The sequence below is a fragment of the Nomascus leucogenys genome, chromosome 4 (genome assembly GCF_006542625.1).
Source record: "Nomascus leucogenys isolate Asia chromosome 4, Asia_NLE_v1, whole genome shotgun sequence".
NCBI lineage: Eukaryota > Metazoa > Chordata > Mammalia > Primates > Hylobatidae > Nomascus > Nomascus leucogenys.
Genome location: NC_044384.1, coordinates 62,170,168 through 62,185,483, shown reverse-complemented (window position 1 = coordinate 62,185,483; position 15,316 = coordinate 62,170,168). Strand labels below are relative to the sequence as shown.

Here is a 15,316-nt window from a genome sequence, read left to right as displayed (position 1 = left end):
CTATGAGCCAAGCTCTCTGCAAAGTGTTTTATTCACATTATCTCTCATTAACATTAGCTGCAAGGTAATGACCGTCACCTCCATTTTACAGATGAGTGAGCTGAAGTTTAGCAAGGTTAGTGACCTGCCCAGGGTCATATTCTGGGTAAGAGGAAAAGGCAGGAATGTGACGCATGTCTGTATAACTTCAAAGCCTGACCTTTCAGCCTCTGCTATATTGATCTGTGAAACATACTAACTATTGATAAGAATGACTGTGTTAATAATTTGGAGTGGGAATATTTACTTGAAATGTTGACTTTTTTGTTGTTATTCTTCCCGGAAAAAGAGTCTCTATGGTCTCTTGCAGAATTTCCATCAAGGCCTAATTCCACTGAAATCAGTGCCTCTACTTTACCAGCCACCTGTAGATGTATTATGGCCTTTGATTGAGTTCTTCTTTCCTCTGGAGAAGGAATGGTAGATGAATCCGTGGACAGTTTCCATTCATATGACTTGTCAGCATTGAACACATAACACCTCCTTTTGCATTATCTCGCAGTGTTCATTCAGTAAAGCATTAAAGCTGTGGGCTGGCAGTGCTACCCAGTAATCCCTGAAGGGCCACAGAGCCATAGGTTAAGTTTGGAGGGGCTTTACCAGGGTCTATTCTTCAGTGTCCTGCCATGTGCTACACAGTTCATTATTTGCTTGAGGAAAAAGAGCAAGCCCTGATAGTAAGGGGGTAAGGGGACATGCTTCCCAAGAGTAACTTACTCTGTTTATACTCTCAGTACCTTGCAGAGTGCTAGCCATGTCATGTGTGCCTAGTAAAACCTCAGTTAAATCTATAAACTTTAAGAACTTTGGAACAAAAGTAGTAGAAAAAGTAAGGGAGTTTTAGCAAGTGGGTAAATGATGAAAGTAATCCTGTGTTGAAACTCAACCAGATGAATGTTGTTACCAAACTTCTGTAAGGTCCACTAGGTCCAAAAATAAATTTTTGTGGTTCATAGGTAGTAGAAGTGGCCAGATTAGCCACAGACAGATCTTGTTTACATATAAACGCACAATAAAAACTATTGTCCAAGGCAGGGGAGAACAATGCATAAAATCTTTAATATATCTATACTAGTTCTTACAGTAATTCTTTCTATTATATGCTCTTTCCATTATAAAATGCTCATTAGGGTGCATGCCTTAGCATGACTTTAAAACACTACAAAGGAACCAAATTTCAAACCTCCAAATCAGATTGTACTATGTTTAAAAATAGGAAAATTGGCCAAGGAATGAAAAATATTAATAGAAATAAATTTAAAACTACAGTGCTCAACACATGATTTTCCAATGGTGAAAGATATTATTTATATGAAATACAGTTGGAAAATAGATTATTAAAACTGAAAAATATAAACATAATTAATTTCTTATAGCATATATCACAATTGCAGGTGAATTATAGGTAAGCATAGAACATAAAGCATAATAAGTTGAATAGAATTGTATAAGTATCCTTGTTGGGAAGAATAGACATTTTTAAAAATGGCTTTAACTAATGTATTATTAGAACACAATAAACTACACATATTTAAACTGTACCAAGTGACAAATTTTAATACATGTATACACTTGTGAAACCATCATCACAATCAAGATAGTAACATACCCATCACCCCAGAGTGCTCTCGGGCTCCACTGTGACCCACTGCTCCCAAGTCTTCCCATCTGTCCCCTCCCCCAGACCCACACAACCACTGATCTGCTTTCTGTTACTATCATTTGCATGAATTTAAGTTTTTGACTGGTAAAGTGGTTATTGATTATATGATGGATGGTTCTACTTTTTTTTTTTTCCTCAATGGAGTCTCACTCTGTTGCCCAGGCTGGAGTACGATGGCGCCATCTTGGCTCACTGAAAGCTCCGTCTCCAGGATTCAAGCAATTCTTGTGCCTCAGCCTCTCGAGTAGCTGAGATTACAGGAGTGTGCCACAACGCCCAGCTAATTTTTGTATTTTTAGTTGAGACGGGGTTTCACCATGTTGGCCAGGCTGGTCTTGAACTCCTGACCTCAGGTGATCTGTCAGCCTCAGCCTCCCAAAGTGCTGGGATTACAGGTGTGAGTTGCTGCTCCTGGCCCGGTTCTACTTTTAAAAAGTCAAAATATAATGAAAAAAAGCAAGGAAATAAGTGAAATGGAAACTTTTTGTGGTAAATGACAAGTAAAAGCTTAATATCCACACTAGCAAACATTTAATAGAAAGAATATTTTATTTTGGCTTGTTTGATTGCAAGGAACAGGGACAGTCCAATTAACTAAAAAAAAAAAAAAAAAAAAAAAAGATGCGGCTGGGCGCAGTGGCTCATGCCTATAATCCCAGCACTTTGGGAGGCCGAGGCTGGCAGATCTCGAGGTCAAGAAATCGAGACCATCCTGGCCAACATGGTGAAACCCCGTCTCTACTAAAAATACAAAAATTAGCTGGGCGTGGTGGCATGCACCTGTAGTCCCAGCTACTGGGGAGGCTGAGGCAGGAGAATCGCTTGAACCCGGGAGGCAGAGATTGCAGCAAGCCGAGATCGTGCCATTGCACTCCAGCCTGGGCAACAAGAGTGAAATTCCGTCCAAAAAAAAAAAAAAAAGGATGCATATTTTAGGGATACACATGACTGGATTACTGCTGAAAACAGAGGTAGTTTGAAGCCTTGGCTCTTCAGGTTTTCTCTCAAGGGTCTCATGGGCCAAATGTTTGTTCTCCAATTGCACCTCTGCTTCTTTAAGCCCATCTGTTTTGTTTGCTCCCTGCCACCCATCTTTGTCTGCTAACTTTAGTTTGCGGTCCCTCATAATTTCAGCATGCTGTTGCTCATCTGATTCCAAATACACCTGTGGCATACCTTGATTCAGCCTCTTTGACTTTCGTTCCTTCTATTAAGTGTATTGACACTCAGTCTTTTCAAATTCAGATTCTCATGGGAGGAGTGTGATTGGCTTGGCTCGCCTTTTTGGCCCAGGCCATTCACTGTTACCTTTAGATCAGAAATGACCCATCACCTGGGATCAAAAAACAAGGTCACCTGGTTCTAAACATCAGCAGGGCAGCTTTCCTCAGGAAGGGGTATGAGTAGTGCAGACATTGAGTGCTTTCCTGTCTAGCAAAGATAATGGTGCTTGAGAGCCAGCTGGAACTGGGTTCAAATCCCAGCTCTATCATTTAGTAGCTGTGTCACTTTGGGGTACTTGCCTAACCTCTCTGAGCCTTCGTTTTTTTGTTACTGTTGGAAGGTGTCCAAATTCTTGGCATCATGAACAAAGAATTAGACAAAATGCACAAACAAAGCAAGGAAAGAATGAAGCAACAAAAGCAGAGATTTATTGAAAATAAAAGTATACTCCATATGGTGGGAGTGGCCCAAGCAAGCAGCTCAAAAGCCCAGTTATGGAATTTTCTGGGGTTTAAATACCCTCTAGAGGTTCCCCATTGGTTACTTGGCGTACACCCTACGTAAAGGAAGTAGTGGCCTGAGATCAGTCTGATTGATTGCAGGAGGGGGCCAATCAGAGGCTGAAGCAAGGTTACAAAATTATACCCTATGCAAAGGTCTGATTGGTTGCAGAAAGTGACCAATCAGAGGCTGAAGTGAAGTTACAAAGTTATACTACTACGCAAATGAAAACTTGGCCGGCAACCAGCCTGATTGTCTCCCAGAGGGGACAAATCAGAGGCACTTTCAATTTTTCATCTGCCACTCAGAAAATGGGAGGTTGCAAAGGTATTAGCCTATGGTCCTTTTGTTACCTGGCCATGGAAAGTTGGGGTTTTCCTTGTGATTTAGTTCTGGGGAGTCAGCATGAATTTGGCCTTAGGTTCCCTGCCTCCAGACCCTAGTCTCCTGCCTCATTTTCATTTTAACTTGGGAATAATAACTGCCTTGAAGAGATTTTGTAACAAATATATAAAATAATATCTGTAAAGCATTGGTATAGTATCTAGCACACAATAGGTCTCGACTAATGGTAGCTATTTTATTATCACATTAACAGATTAATAATGATCTCAGGAAAAAGATACCTCACAGAAGAGGAAGGCCAAATAGTGGGATAACATTTAAGGACATGCTCAGCCTCACAAATAATTTTTTAAATGCATTTGAGGATAGCTATGAGACACATCTCACTTCTTTTTTTTTGAGATGGAGTTTCACTCTTGTTGCCTAGGATGGGTGCAATGGCGTGATCTCGGCTAACTGCAACCTCCGCCTCCTGGGTTCAAGTGATTCTCCATTCTCCTGCTACAGCCTCCTGAGTAGCTGGGATCACAGGCATGCGCCACCACACCCGGCTAATTTTGTATTTTTAATAGGGACAAGTTTTCTCCATGTTGGTCAGGCTGGTCTTGAACTCTTGACCTCAGGTGATCCGCCTGCCTTGACCTCCCAAAGTGCTGGGATTACAGGCGTGAGCCACCGTGCCCGGCCACATCTCACTACTGTTAAACTTGCTAAAATAAATTAAAATTAACCATTCCAATATTGATAGGGCAATGAGGAAAGAGTACATTCATATTTGGTTGATGGCATTATACATTAGCCTAATTATTCCAAATAGCAATCTCATAAAACATACCCTCCAATTCATAGTACCTTCTGGGCAAATACTTCCCAAGGAGGGAGTTAAAAAGGAATACTTCTATTCGTACAAAATATTTATAGCTTTCTTTTTAATTCAGGCTTTTATCCTTTTCGAACTGAAAGAGACCTAAGAGGCTTTTTTTTTTTTCTCTTGGGTTGCATGTTAGAATCATTTCGGAGCTTTTAAAAAATACTGATGTTCATGTCTCATGCCAGAGATACGGAGTTAATTGTCCTAGAATATGGCCTAGGCCTGAGTACAGTTTCAAATCTCCTCAGGTGATACTAATGTATAGCCAGGAAGGAGAACCACTCTTCCAATCCCACTCTATTAGGGAAACTGTTAATAAACAAGAGCCCGAGAGGCTAAAAGGCCTCTCAAAAGAAGTCACAGAGAGGTGATAAAAGAGCTGGGTTGAAACTAAACATGCTCCAAATGCCTGCTGCCAGCTTCTAGTCCTGGTGAATGACTGGAAATTTCTAGGTGCTCAACACTTAGAGACCAGGTAACAAATTATAGCGGAGCAATACAACCCATTCATTCATTGTTATTGAAAGGACAACTGCGGACAGGGCAGGACATTGGTGAAAACCAAGTGTGATACTGGTGCATCCATTACTGACCCTCATAGAGAGACAGCAACTGTTTCCAGCTGAAAGGGTTGAATCCCCGTGGGTGCCCTTATCTCCTCCTCCAACATCTCTGTTGTGGAGGGTGAGGTTATCAATGTCCAGAACTGCTGAATGCTGGGCTGTCTGTGCTGAGCAGTGATGAACTAGCAAGAGTTGATTTTTAAAAATTGTGGTGAAATACGTATAGCATAAAATTTACCACTTTAACCATTTTTAAGTATACAGTTTCTCTGGCATTAAGTACATTCACATTGTTTTGCATCCATCACCACTGCCCATCTCCAGAACTTTTTCATCTTCCCCAACTGAAACTTCATACCCATTAAACACTAACTCCTAATTCCTCCCACCCTGCCACCTCAGACCCTATTACTCCACTTTCTGTCTCTATAAATTCGACTATCGCAGGTACCTCATATAAGTGGGATCATGCAGTATCTGTTCTTTGTGTCTGGCTTATTTCACTTAGCATAATGTCTCCAAGTTTAAAAGGCCATTTAAAAAAATAAATTATCCTCTTTCTCTCTGCTCCCCTGTTCTTTCCACCAAATGTCCTTTTCCTTCCAGGTTGAGGATCACCTATCCCTTCTATCGATCCTGGCTTTCCCATTCTAGTGGCTACTCTGCCTTTTTCCTCGTCCTTTAAGGCTCAGTGTTATCTAGTGAGCAGGATAGGAAACGCTAGCTCTGTAAGCTCGCATGTGAGACTGCAAAGTCTGAAGGGTGGTTTTGTTTTGTTCTTGCATCTTCATTTCTGTTTCAGTGTGGACTGAGGATAGAAAAGGGACTCTTGGGGTATGAGAGAGAGAAAGAGGAAAACAGAACATAATCACATTTATACTCAGAAACGTAGACCTGTCTCACATGAAAAACTGGTATCTACATTATTTTAGAAATCGGAAAAGTTGTAGAATTTTATCAGAAATGCTTTGTTTTTATTTATGAGGAAATATTGCACACTGTTTAAGCATATTAACTCTGGATCTGAATTATCTGAATTTGAATCCTAGCTCTAATACTTCTTAGTTGTGTGTTCTAGAGAAAATTACTGAATTTCTCTATACCTTAGTTTTTGTTTTGTTTTGTTTTTTGAGACAGGGTCTCACTCTGTCGCTCAGGCTGGAGGGCAGTGGCATGATCATAGCTCACTGCAGCCTTGACCTCCTGGGCTCAAGCAATCCTCTTGCCTCAGCCTCTTAAGCAGCTGGGACTACAGGCACACACAGCCACATCCAGCTAATTTTTTGTATTTCTTGTAGAGATGGGGTTTTGCCATGTTGTCCAGGCTGGTCTTAAACTCCTGAACTCAAGCAATTATCCCACCTTGGCCTCCCAAAGTGCTGGAATTACAGGCATGAACCACCATTCCCATCCTGGTCAGTGCTTTGATGTTTCATTTGGTTAAATAAGGAAAAATAAATTTTTTAAGTTTTAAGATTTAAGTTAACATTATTCATAATAGCCTCAAACTAGGCATAATGCAAATGTCCATCAGTTGATGAATGGAGAAACACAATGTGGTCTGTCTTTCAATGAAATACTTCTTAGCAATAAAAAGAAACAAGCTGCCGAATCACACAACACCACAGACAAAACTCAAAAACATCTTGCCAAGTGAAAGAAACTAGACACAAAAGACTACATATGGTAGGATTCCATTTGTGTGAAATTTCTAGAAAAAGCTGAACTGTAGGGACAGAGGTCAGTGGTGGCCTTGGTCATGTGTGGGACCCAGGATTAACTGCAGACAAGCCTGAGGAAACTTTTCTGGGTGATGGAAGTGTTTTAAAACTGGATTTTGGTGATGGTTGCACAATGTAAAAATTGACTAAAACTCACTGAACTTTACTCTTAAAATGGATTAATTTATGGTGTGTCAATTTTATTGCTATAAACTGTTAAAAGGAAATTTGAAATGAATTGAAACTGAAAACTCAGATCTGCTGATCTTTATTCTGGTTCTTACTTTTAAAGGAAAAAAAAAAACTATTATTTTTGTAAAAATAACACGCAGTCATTGTTGGGAGACAATTCTCTGCGGTTTTCTTGTGTTTCGGCACATGTTGCAAGTGAAGATCTGGCTCTCCTTTGTTCCAGCCTGTTTCTGCAGGACTGTTCATATAGTGAACAGCCTTTGAAGACAGAGGAAGTCTCTCCCGCCACAGCAAAAGGCAGACACGCTTACTCTCCAGTGTAACAAGAATATCTCCCTCTGCAGCAAAGGGCAGGTATGCCGAATGTTCATGATGAAATATTCAGGTGCTCTAAAGTGAAGATTCTTCTTCTGTAATGCAGCCCACTGTGACTGCAGGTGTCACCTGGTCTTCATCACGTTGTCCTTTGGGAACATGGGGATTGGGGGCTGGCAAACCAGTGAAGAATATGCTGACACTTGGCCACTTCTCTTGCTGTCAGGAGTAAAGCTCTTTGTCTTCTTGTGTCTTCTGTCAACACCTATGAAACTGTAGCAGGTTCACTTTTTAGCTTGCAAGTAGGGTAAAATCTCTTGACTCCTGTGTTCTTATTTAAAAAAATTGTGGTAAAATATACACAACATTAAATTTACCATTTTAGCCATTTTAGGGATACAGTTCAGTGGCAGTAAGTACATTTACATTGTTATATAACTATCACCATTACACATCTCTAGAGCTTTTAAAAAATTAATTAATTTATTTTTTGAGATGGAGTCTTGCATGGCCCCCTGGGCTAGAGTACAGTGGCTCAATCTCGGCTCACTGCAACCTCCGCCTGCTGGGTTCAAGCGATTCTCCTGCCTCAGCCTCCCGAGTAGCTGGGATTACAGGTGCCTGCCATCACGCCCAGCTAATTTTTTTGTATTTTTAGTAAAAACAGGGTTTCACCATGTTGGCCAGGCTAATCTCAAACTCCTGACCTTGTGATTCGCCCACCTTGGTCTCCCAAAGTGCTGGGATTACAGGTGTGAGCCATCGCGCCTGGCTCACATTGCTCTAGAGCTTTTTAATCGTCCCATGTTGAAACTCTACCCATTAAGCAATACTCCTCATTACCCCCTTTCCCCAGCCCCTGGCAACCACTGTTCTACTTTCTGTATAAACTCAACTACTCTAGGTACCTCATATAAGTGGAATCATACACTATTTATCCTTGTGTGACTGGCTTATTTCATTTTGCATAATGTCTTCAGGGTTCATCCATGTTGTAGTGTGTGTCAGGATTTCATTCCTTTTTAAGGCTGAATAATATTCCATTGTATGTATATACCTTCACAGTTCTTGATGCTAATTATATCTTAAAATCAAGTAAAAAAAAATACAAACAAGAAAGTTAAAAAAAAAAAAAACGAAAGAAAGAGAAAGCGTCTCATCATTTGGAAGTCATTATCATTCCAGATATCTATTTATGAATAGACAGAAAAACAGGTAGAGACAAAAAATGTTAGAAAATGGGCTTTGGGGTCTTGCTTTCTAATACTCACCTCCAGCTCCCTGGCCTGGACTATGGGTGCAGGCAGCTTTCTGGCTTAGGGGCTTGTCCCACTCCCAGAATCTACCCACCAGCTCCTGAGCCTCACACACAGGTTAAGAGGGGCTCACAGCAGTTGTCCTCCCCGCAGCTGAACAGCTGATCCCTGGCCACACTGATTCCCAGCCCTTGTTTTTTCCCATCTCTAAGGAGTCCCTATGTCCTGAGGAGTTGTCCTATGCCACATTTCCCAGTTTTCCTCATTCAGTAATTCTTTATTAAATGCCTGTTGTGGGTCAGGAGCTTTGCTGGGTACTGGGAGCACCTAGCCATAGAGATCCCGCTCCTACCAGCGAGTACTCACTGTGCAGAGACAGAAAAGTAAACACGTAAATACTGCATGAAAAACTTCCCATCCTAGTGGAAGTAGGGTAGCTTCCCAGAAGGAGATGGTACAGGGTGTTGAAGGAGCGGGGTGAAGGAAGTGAGGAACTGTGCGTGTGTTGGCAGGGCTTGGAGGAGCAACAGGTGTGAGGGAACCGGGGCGCTGGCGTCCTGGAGTTTGAGGGCTTGCAAGGAATTACCCATGGTTCAAACTTAGGAGGCAGGCAGGGGAATGGAGAGGGGCGGAGCTGGAGAATTATGGAGGCTCATAGGGTGAAGATGCCCTCATGCCATGCTGAGGAGGCCACTTGGGGAAGAACAGGGAGTGAGGGGCCATTGGAAGGTTAGAAGCAGAAGAGGACATAGTGAGCTCTGTCTGAATGCATTCTCCCTTTGCCATAGCGTCAGCTCACATTCTGTCCTCAATCCCAGTGCCTGGTTTACTGCAGCACTTCTACTCTCCATCCAGTGCACCCTTCATGCTGACGAATGAATGGAACACAACGTTCCTTAGGTCTTCAGCAAATGCCACATAATGTATGCATTAGGGTTACAAATGAACAGATACATGAAATGGAATTTTGATTCTCCAGTAGTTTGGTTTTGGTTCTAGTTCTAGTTGCGAATGCCATTATGTGAAAATACTGATGGGGCCATCTCTCTTCTTAAAGTGCAAGATTTTGAAATTGTGTCATATTTCTGGAAATTCAAACACATCATTTACTGACAATCACTGGTGAATGATGAAAGGGCAATATTTCAGTCTAAGTCAACCCAATTCCTGGCAGACCACAAGAAAGCAAAAAGATTAACCAGCCTTGGCTGCCTGACCTGTTCTTTGTCCTCAGCCATAATACAGCATGCAGACAATTCTTCATTAACCAGAGAGGGGGAAGAAGGGGCGTGGTGGGAGGAGGGTGTGGATCAGCATAACCACAGTCAACTTTCCATGGCCTTGGGACATATTAAATGTGGCTAAGGCTCAGCTGGACTTTGGACATGTTCGGCATTTAAGACACTGCCCATTCATACTGAGTCTGCCCTCCTTCACCTCCAAAAGGGGTAGTCTAGGAAGAGAGGTGCCAAGCCTTTGTTCTGGAGTCTGGGGCTCTGGAAGAGGCCAAGATCACTCCTCCCCCACTGTATTGGGAGCTTCAACAAAGGCCACTTGCTACCCCCCTCCTTTGCCTTATAGGGAAATATTTTATCAGCTTCTATTCAATTATCCAACAATTCAAGGGCCAGGTGCACCTTAACAAATAAAGGGCTTCCCTCCCTTCTCCTGTGAACAGGGGAAGAAGGTTCAGATGGGCAAAATGAGTTTCTTTGATGCAGGAGGGAATTGAGAAGAGAGAGAAGTATGGGTGACTAATGAAGAATAAAAAGTAATCCCAGGCCGGGCGCGGTGGCTCACACCTGTAATCCCAGTACTTTGGGAGGCCAAGGCGGGCGGATCACGAGGTCAGGAGATCGAGACCATCCTGGCTAACATGGTGAAAGTCTCTACTAAAAAAAAATACAAAAAATTAGTTGGGCGTGGTGGCAGGTGCCTGTAGTCCCAGCTACTCGGGAGGCTGAGGCAGGAGAACGGTGTGAACCCGGGAGGTGCAGCTTGCAGTGAGCTGAGATGGCGCCACTGCACTCCAGCCTGGGTGACAGAGCAAGACTCCGTCTCGAAAAAATAAAATAAAATAAAAATAAAAATAATAATAGGCCAGGCACGGTGGCTCATGCCTGTAATCCCAGCGTTTTGGGAGGCCGAGGTGGGTAGATCATGAGTTCAGGAGTTCGATACCAACCTGGCCAAGATGGTGAAACCCCGTCTCTACTAAAAATACAAAAAAAATTAGCTGGGCATGGTGGTGGGTGCCTGCAATCCCAGCTATTCAGGAGGCTGAGGCAGAGAATTGCTTGAACCCAAGAGGCGGAGGTTGCAGTGAGCCGAGATTACGCCACTGCATTCCAGTCTGGGTGACAGAGTGAGATTCCATTTCAAAAAATAATAATAATAATAATAATAATTCCATTTCCATAACCAAGAGTGGAGCATTTCACAACAAATTATGTTTGTGCTTCCTAATGGCCTGGAGTCTAGTCTAGAGGACGGGGTAATAGGCAAGGATCTGACTAAGGCTTGGGCCCTATCCCACTTACCTGCCAGTTCTGCACCATGGCAGGCATGCCCTCTTCCAAGGCTGGGCTTTTAGCCCAGCACTTCTTCCCCTTTCCAAAACTGGGAAAGGAGCTCACAGGGGTCCCTCACAGTCTGTGGATTCTGTTGCAAGATGTCAACTGCATTGGCCTTAATTTTGCCATTGCCCAGATACACTCAACATTCAAACTAGATCTAATTTTATGTCAGGTGCAGTAGCTCATGCCTGTAATCCCAGAACTTTGGGAGGCTGAGGCAGGCGGATCACTTGAAGTCAGAAGTTCGAGGCCAGCCTGGCCAACATGGTGAAACCTACTAAAAATACAAAAATTAGCTGGGTGTCAAGGCGGGCGCCTGTAGTCCCAGCTACTCGGGAGGCTGAAGCAGGAGAATCTCTTGAAGCTGGGAGGTGGAGGTTGCAGTGAGCTGAGATCATGCCGTTGCACTCCAGCCTGGGTGACAGAGTGAGCCTCTGTCTCAAAAAAAAAAAAAAAAAAAAAAAATCTAATTTTAGATTTAGCTCACCTAGTTTAGATCTAGTTCACTTAATAACTAGATGAAATTTGGCTTCTGATAAGAGTCCTAGGCCCCACTCTCCAGCCACTCCCACCCTCACCACTGGCTCTGCTTCTCTCCCTCTCCACTACTTATTACACACAAAGACTTAAAAGAAACAATAACATACTGAAATACCTTTCTGGGTTATTTTCAGCATAGTAGGGATTAAAGTCATAAAATGACACTCTCAGGGAGGAGTATTTCAGATGTGAGCCAGCAGATAGAAGCAGACTTTTTGGATCAGGGAGGATTTGTTTTATCCTTCCCACAAATTGCTCCACACAGAATGTTGCTAATCTGCTTAGGAGCAAGGCAAGAATAAAATAGTTACTTTGTGGATTGATAGCACAGGTTATTAGAGCTGGAAAGCACCTTAGTGATCATCTAGCTCTAAGCCCTTTAGTTTACAGATAGAAAATGGAGCTTCAGAGAGGTGAAATGATTTTTCAAAGTTACTCAGTAAACCACAGGACTAGATGCCAAATATAATATCTTTCTTATTTTAGTGTTGCCTATACATTAGTCAACACTGAAGTAGGAAGGATACAGCAAATTTACGGCTTTCAAAAGAGCACACTGAACAATTTATTTAAGATTTTTCTTCTGTGGAAAGCATCCGCATTGAAGAAAAAATAAACAAAAATAGGAGATATAAGTCCTCATAATAGTAGCTAATATTTAATGACTATTTGCTATATGCCAGGAAGTAATACTGTTTTACAATATCTTATTTGATTATCATATGCGTGATTATCATGAAAACATTTTATGGATTAAGAAATTAAGAAATTGAGATTTACAGCCAGACATGGTGGCTCACACCTGTAATCCCAGCACTTTGGGAGGCCAAGGCAGGCAGATTGCTTGAACTCAGGAGTTCGAGACCATCCTGGGCAACATGGTGAAACCCCATCTCTACAAAAGTACAAACATTAGCCAGGTGTTGTGGCGTGTGCCTGTAGTCCCACCTACTTGGGAGGCTGAAGTGGGAGAATTGCTTGAGCCTGGGGAGGTCGAGGTTGCAGTGAGCCAAGATTGCACCACTGCATTCCAGCCTGAGCAACAGAGCGAGAGACCCTGTCTCAAAAAGAAAAAAAAAATAGAGATTTAGAGAGATTAATATCCTTAAAGTCACAACCAGAAGGTGACAGAGGATGGAACCCAGGACTGTTCCACACAGAGCATAGCCTCCTATATATCACACTGTGCTGCCTCTCAACCACTTAACTGTGTGTGTATGCCTGTTTGTGTGTGTATGTGTGTATGTGCACACACACACATTTATGTTGATAGAGAGCACCATGTGCCAATACTGTCCATTAGAAGGAAGAACTGTTACAGAAGAAGAGTTTCATTTATGTTTCTTATTAACAGACAATGATTTATTAGGTCAAAATGTACTGGCTACAAGTATCAATACATTTAAATATTTACTGAACTTTCATCCTTGTTAAAAATACAGCCGGGCGCGGTGGCTCACGCTTGTAATCCCAGCACTTTGGGAGGCCGAGGTGGGCGGATCACAAGGTCAGGAGATCGAGACCACGGTGAAACCCCGTCTCTACTAAAAATTCAAAAAAATTAGCTGGGTGTGGTGGCGGGCGCCTGTAGTCCCAGCTACTCGGAGAGGCTGAGGCAGGAGAATGGCGTGAACCCGGGAGGCGGAGCTTGCAGTGAGCCGAGATTGCGCCACTGCACTCCAGCCTGGGCGACAGAGCGAGACTCCGTCTCAAAAAAAAAAAAAAATACAAAAAAACAAAAATGAGAGAAGTCCACACACACTATGGAAAAACTAAAATATTATCATTGATTCATTGATACTCAGGATCCCTGTGAAAGCAAGAGTTTATTCCAAACAAATATACAATAAGTTTAGACAAAAGAAGCATGAGCTAGACCCAGCAGAATCTCCTAAGTGATCTTTCTGCTGTGGCATCATCTAGATTCAGGTTTTTCTAACAGCAAATTTATCTGAATTACAACTAGCTACATAGTAAATTACATATGGTGATGTACTGGATAATAAAACTGAAGAAGAAAAACTTGGGCTTATATGAATCAATTATTGTAACTTAGTTATGATTCCTTTATATATGTGGACTCTGGTCAATTACACTTACTCATGATACCCTTACAGATATGTAATTATCCTGAAAACTTAATGGAGTGGTTAGCCAGCTGTTAATTTCAAATTTCCCAGAAAATCATCTAATGTAAAACACTTTTTAAAAAGCATTTGTTTATTTTTCCTCTTTTCTGCTTTGAGAAGATTTGGGGCAATTTACCAATGTTCTCTAGAGAAACGGCTCACCAGGAATCATCCTAATGGCTGGTGGATAAGACTTGAGAAGAATCACTGCATTCTGTATTGGATGTTTAGAGAACAAATGGAAGCTTGGTGAACATAACACTTGGAAAACTCGCCTATGGCTTCCAGATAGCTAAAATGTCCACATGCTCACTAATAGCAGATGTATGTATATGAAGAAATTCCAGGTTGAATTTCACAGGTAACTGGATCAGAACTAGATGGAATAGATTCTTTTACATACTTTGAGTAGCTCAGAAGCTAACCCTCTATTACAAGTGAAGACCCATATTGCACTTGAAAGGCCATTTCAAAATATCTAGTTTCTTACCATCAAAGTGCCACTGGAGGAGACAGCAATACATGACTACAAGTACACGGGCTTTGGAATCAAATGTCTCTGAATGAAGTTGCGTTTCTGTCATCTACCAGCTGTGTGATCTTTGGCAAATGCCTCCCCTTCTGGAAGCCTTGCTTTCCTCAATGGGGTAATGAAGCTGTACCCTGCAACGTATCAGTGGGATACAAGAAGTCAGTGGGATCATGTATATAAACTGCCTATCCCAGTGTCTGGCACTGGATAGGTCCTCAACAGTGTTAACTGTAGTTATCATCAAGAAATTCATGATGAAGTATACTATAATATTGAGTCTGTTCAATATCTTGATAGAGGCTGGGTGCAGTGGCTCACGCCTATAATTCCAGCACTTTGGGAGACTGAAGCAGGTAGATTACTCGAGTCCAGGAGTTTGAGACCAGCCTGGGCAACATAGTGAAACTCCATTTCTACCAAGAGTTAAAAAAAAAAAAAATTAGCCAGGTGTGGTGGCACGTGCCTGTAGCTACTCGGGAGGCTGAGGTGAGAGGATTGCTTGAGCCCGGGAGGCAGAGGTTGCAGTGAGCCAAGACTGCACCACTGCACTCCAGCCTGGGCAACAGAGTGAGACCCTGTCTCAAAAAGAGAAACAATTTTGATAGACACAAGTGACCTTTATTCAGTTGATGTAATATCACTGTCAGAACATAAGGCCAGTAGATCAAAATACCAACCTGCTGCATACATATAATCTAACAATGAGCTTTTATATTATTGGTATCAGTAATAATAGCTGATATTTACTGAGTCTATATTACGTGACTGTTACTAGGTCAAGTGCTCTGTCTGCAGTATCACATTTAATCACCACAGCAATCCTATAATTTGGATATCATTATCCCCATT

The 15,316-nt window shown here is 42.1% G+C and overlaps 1 long non-coding RNA gene across 1 annotated transcript in view; it reads right to left on the bottom strand.

The window, feature by feature from the left end:
• The window catches only part of LOC115834751, a 58,931-nt gene that overhangs the window by 13,019 nt on the left and 30,596 nt on the right, over positions 1-15,316 (bottom strand). The gene's annotated exons all lie outside the window — the stretch shown is intronic.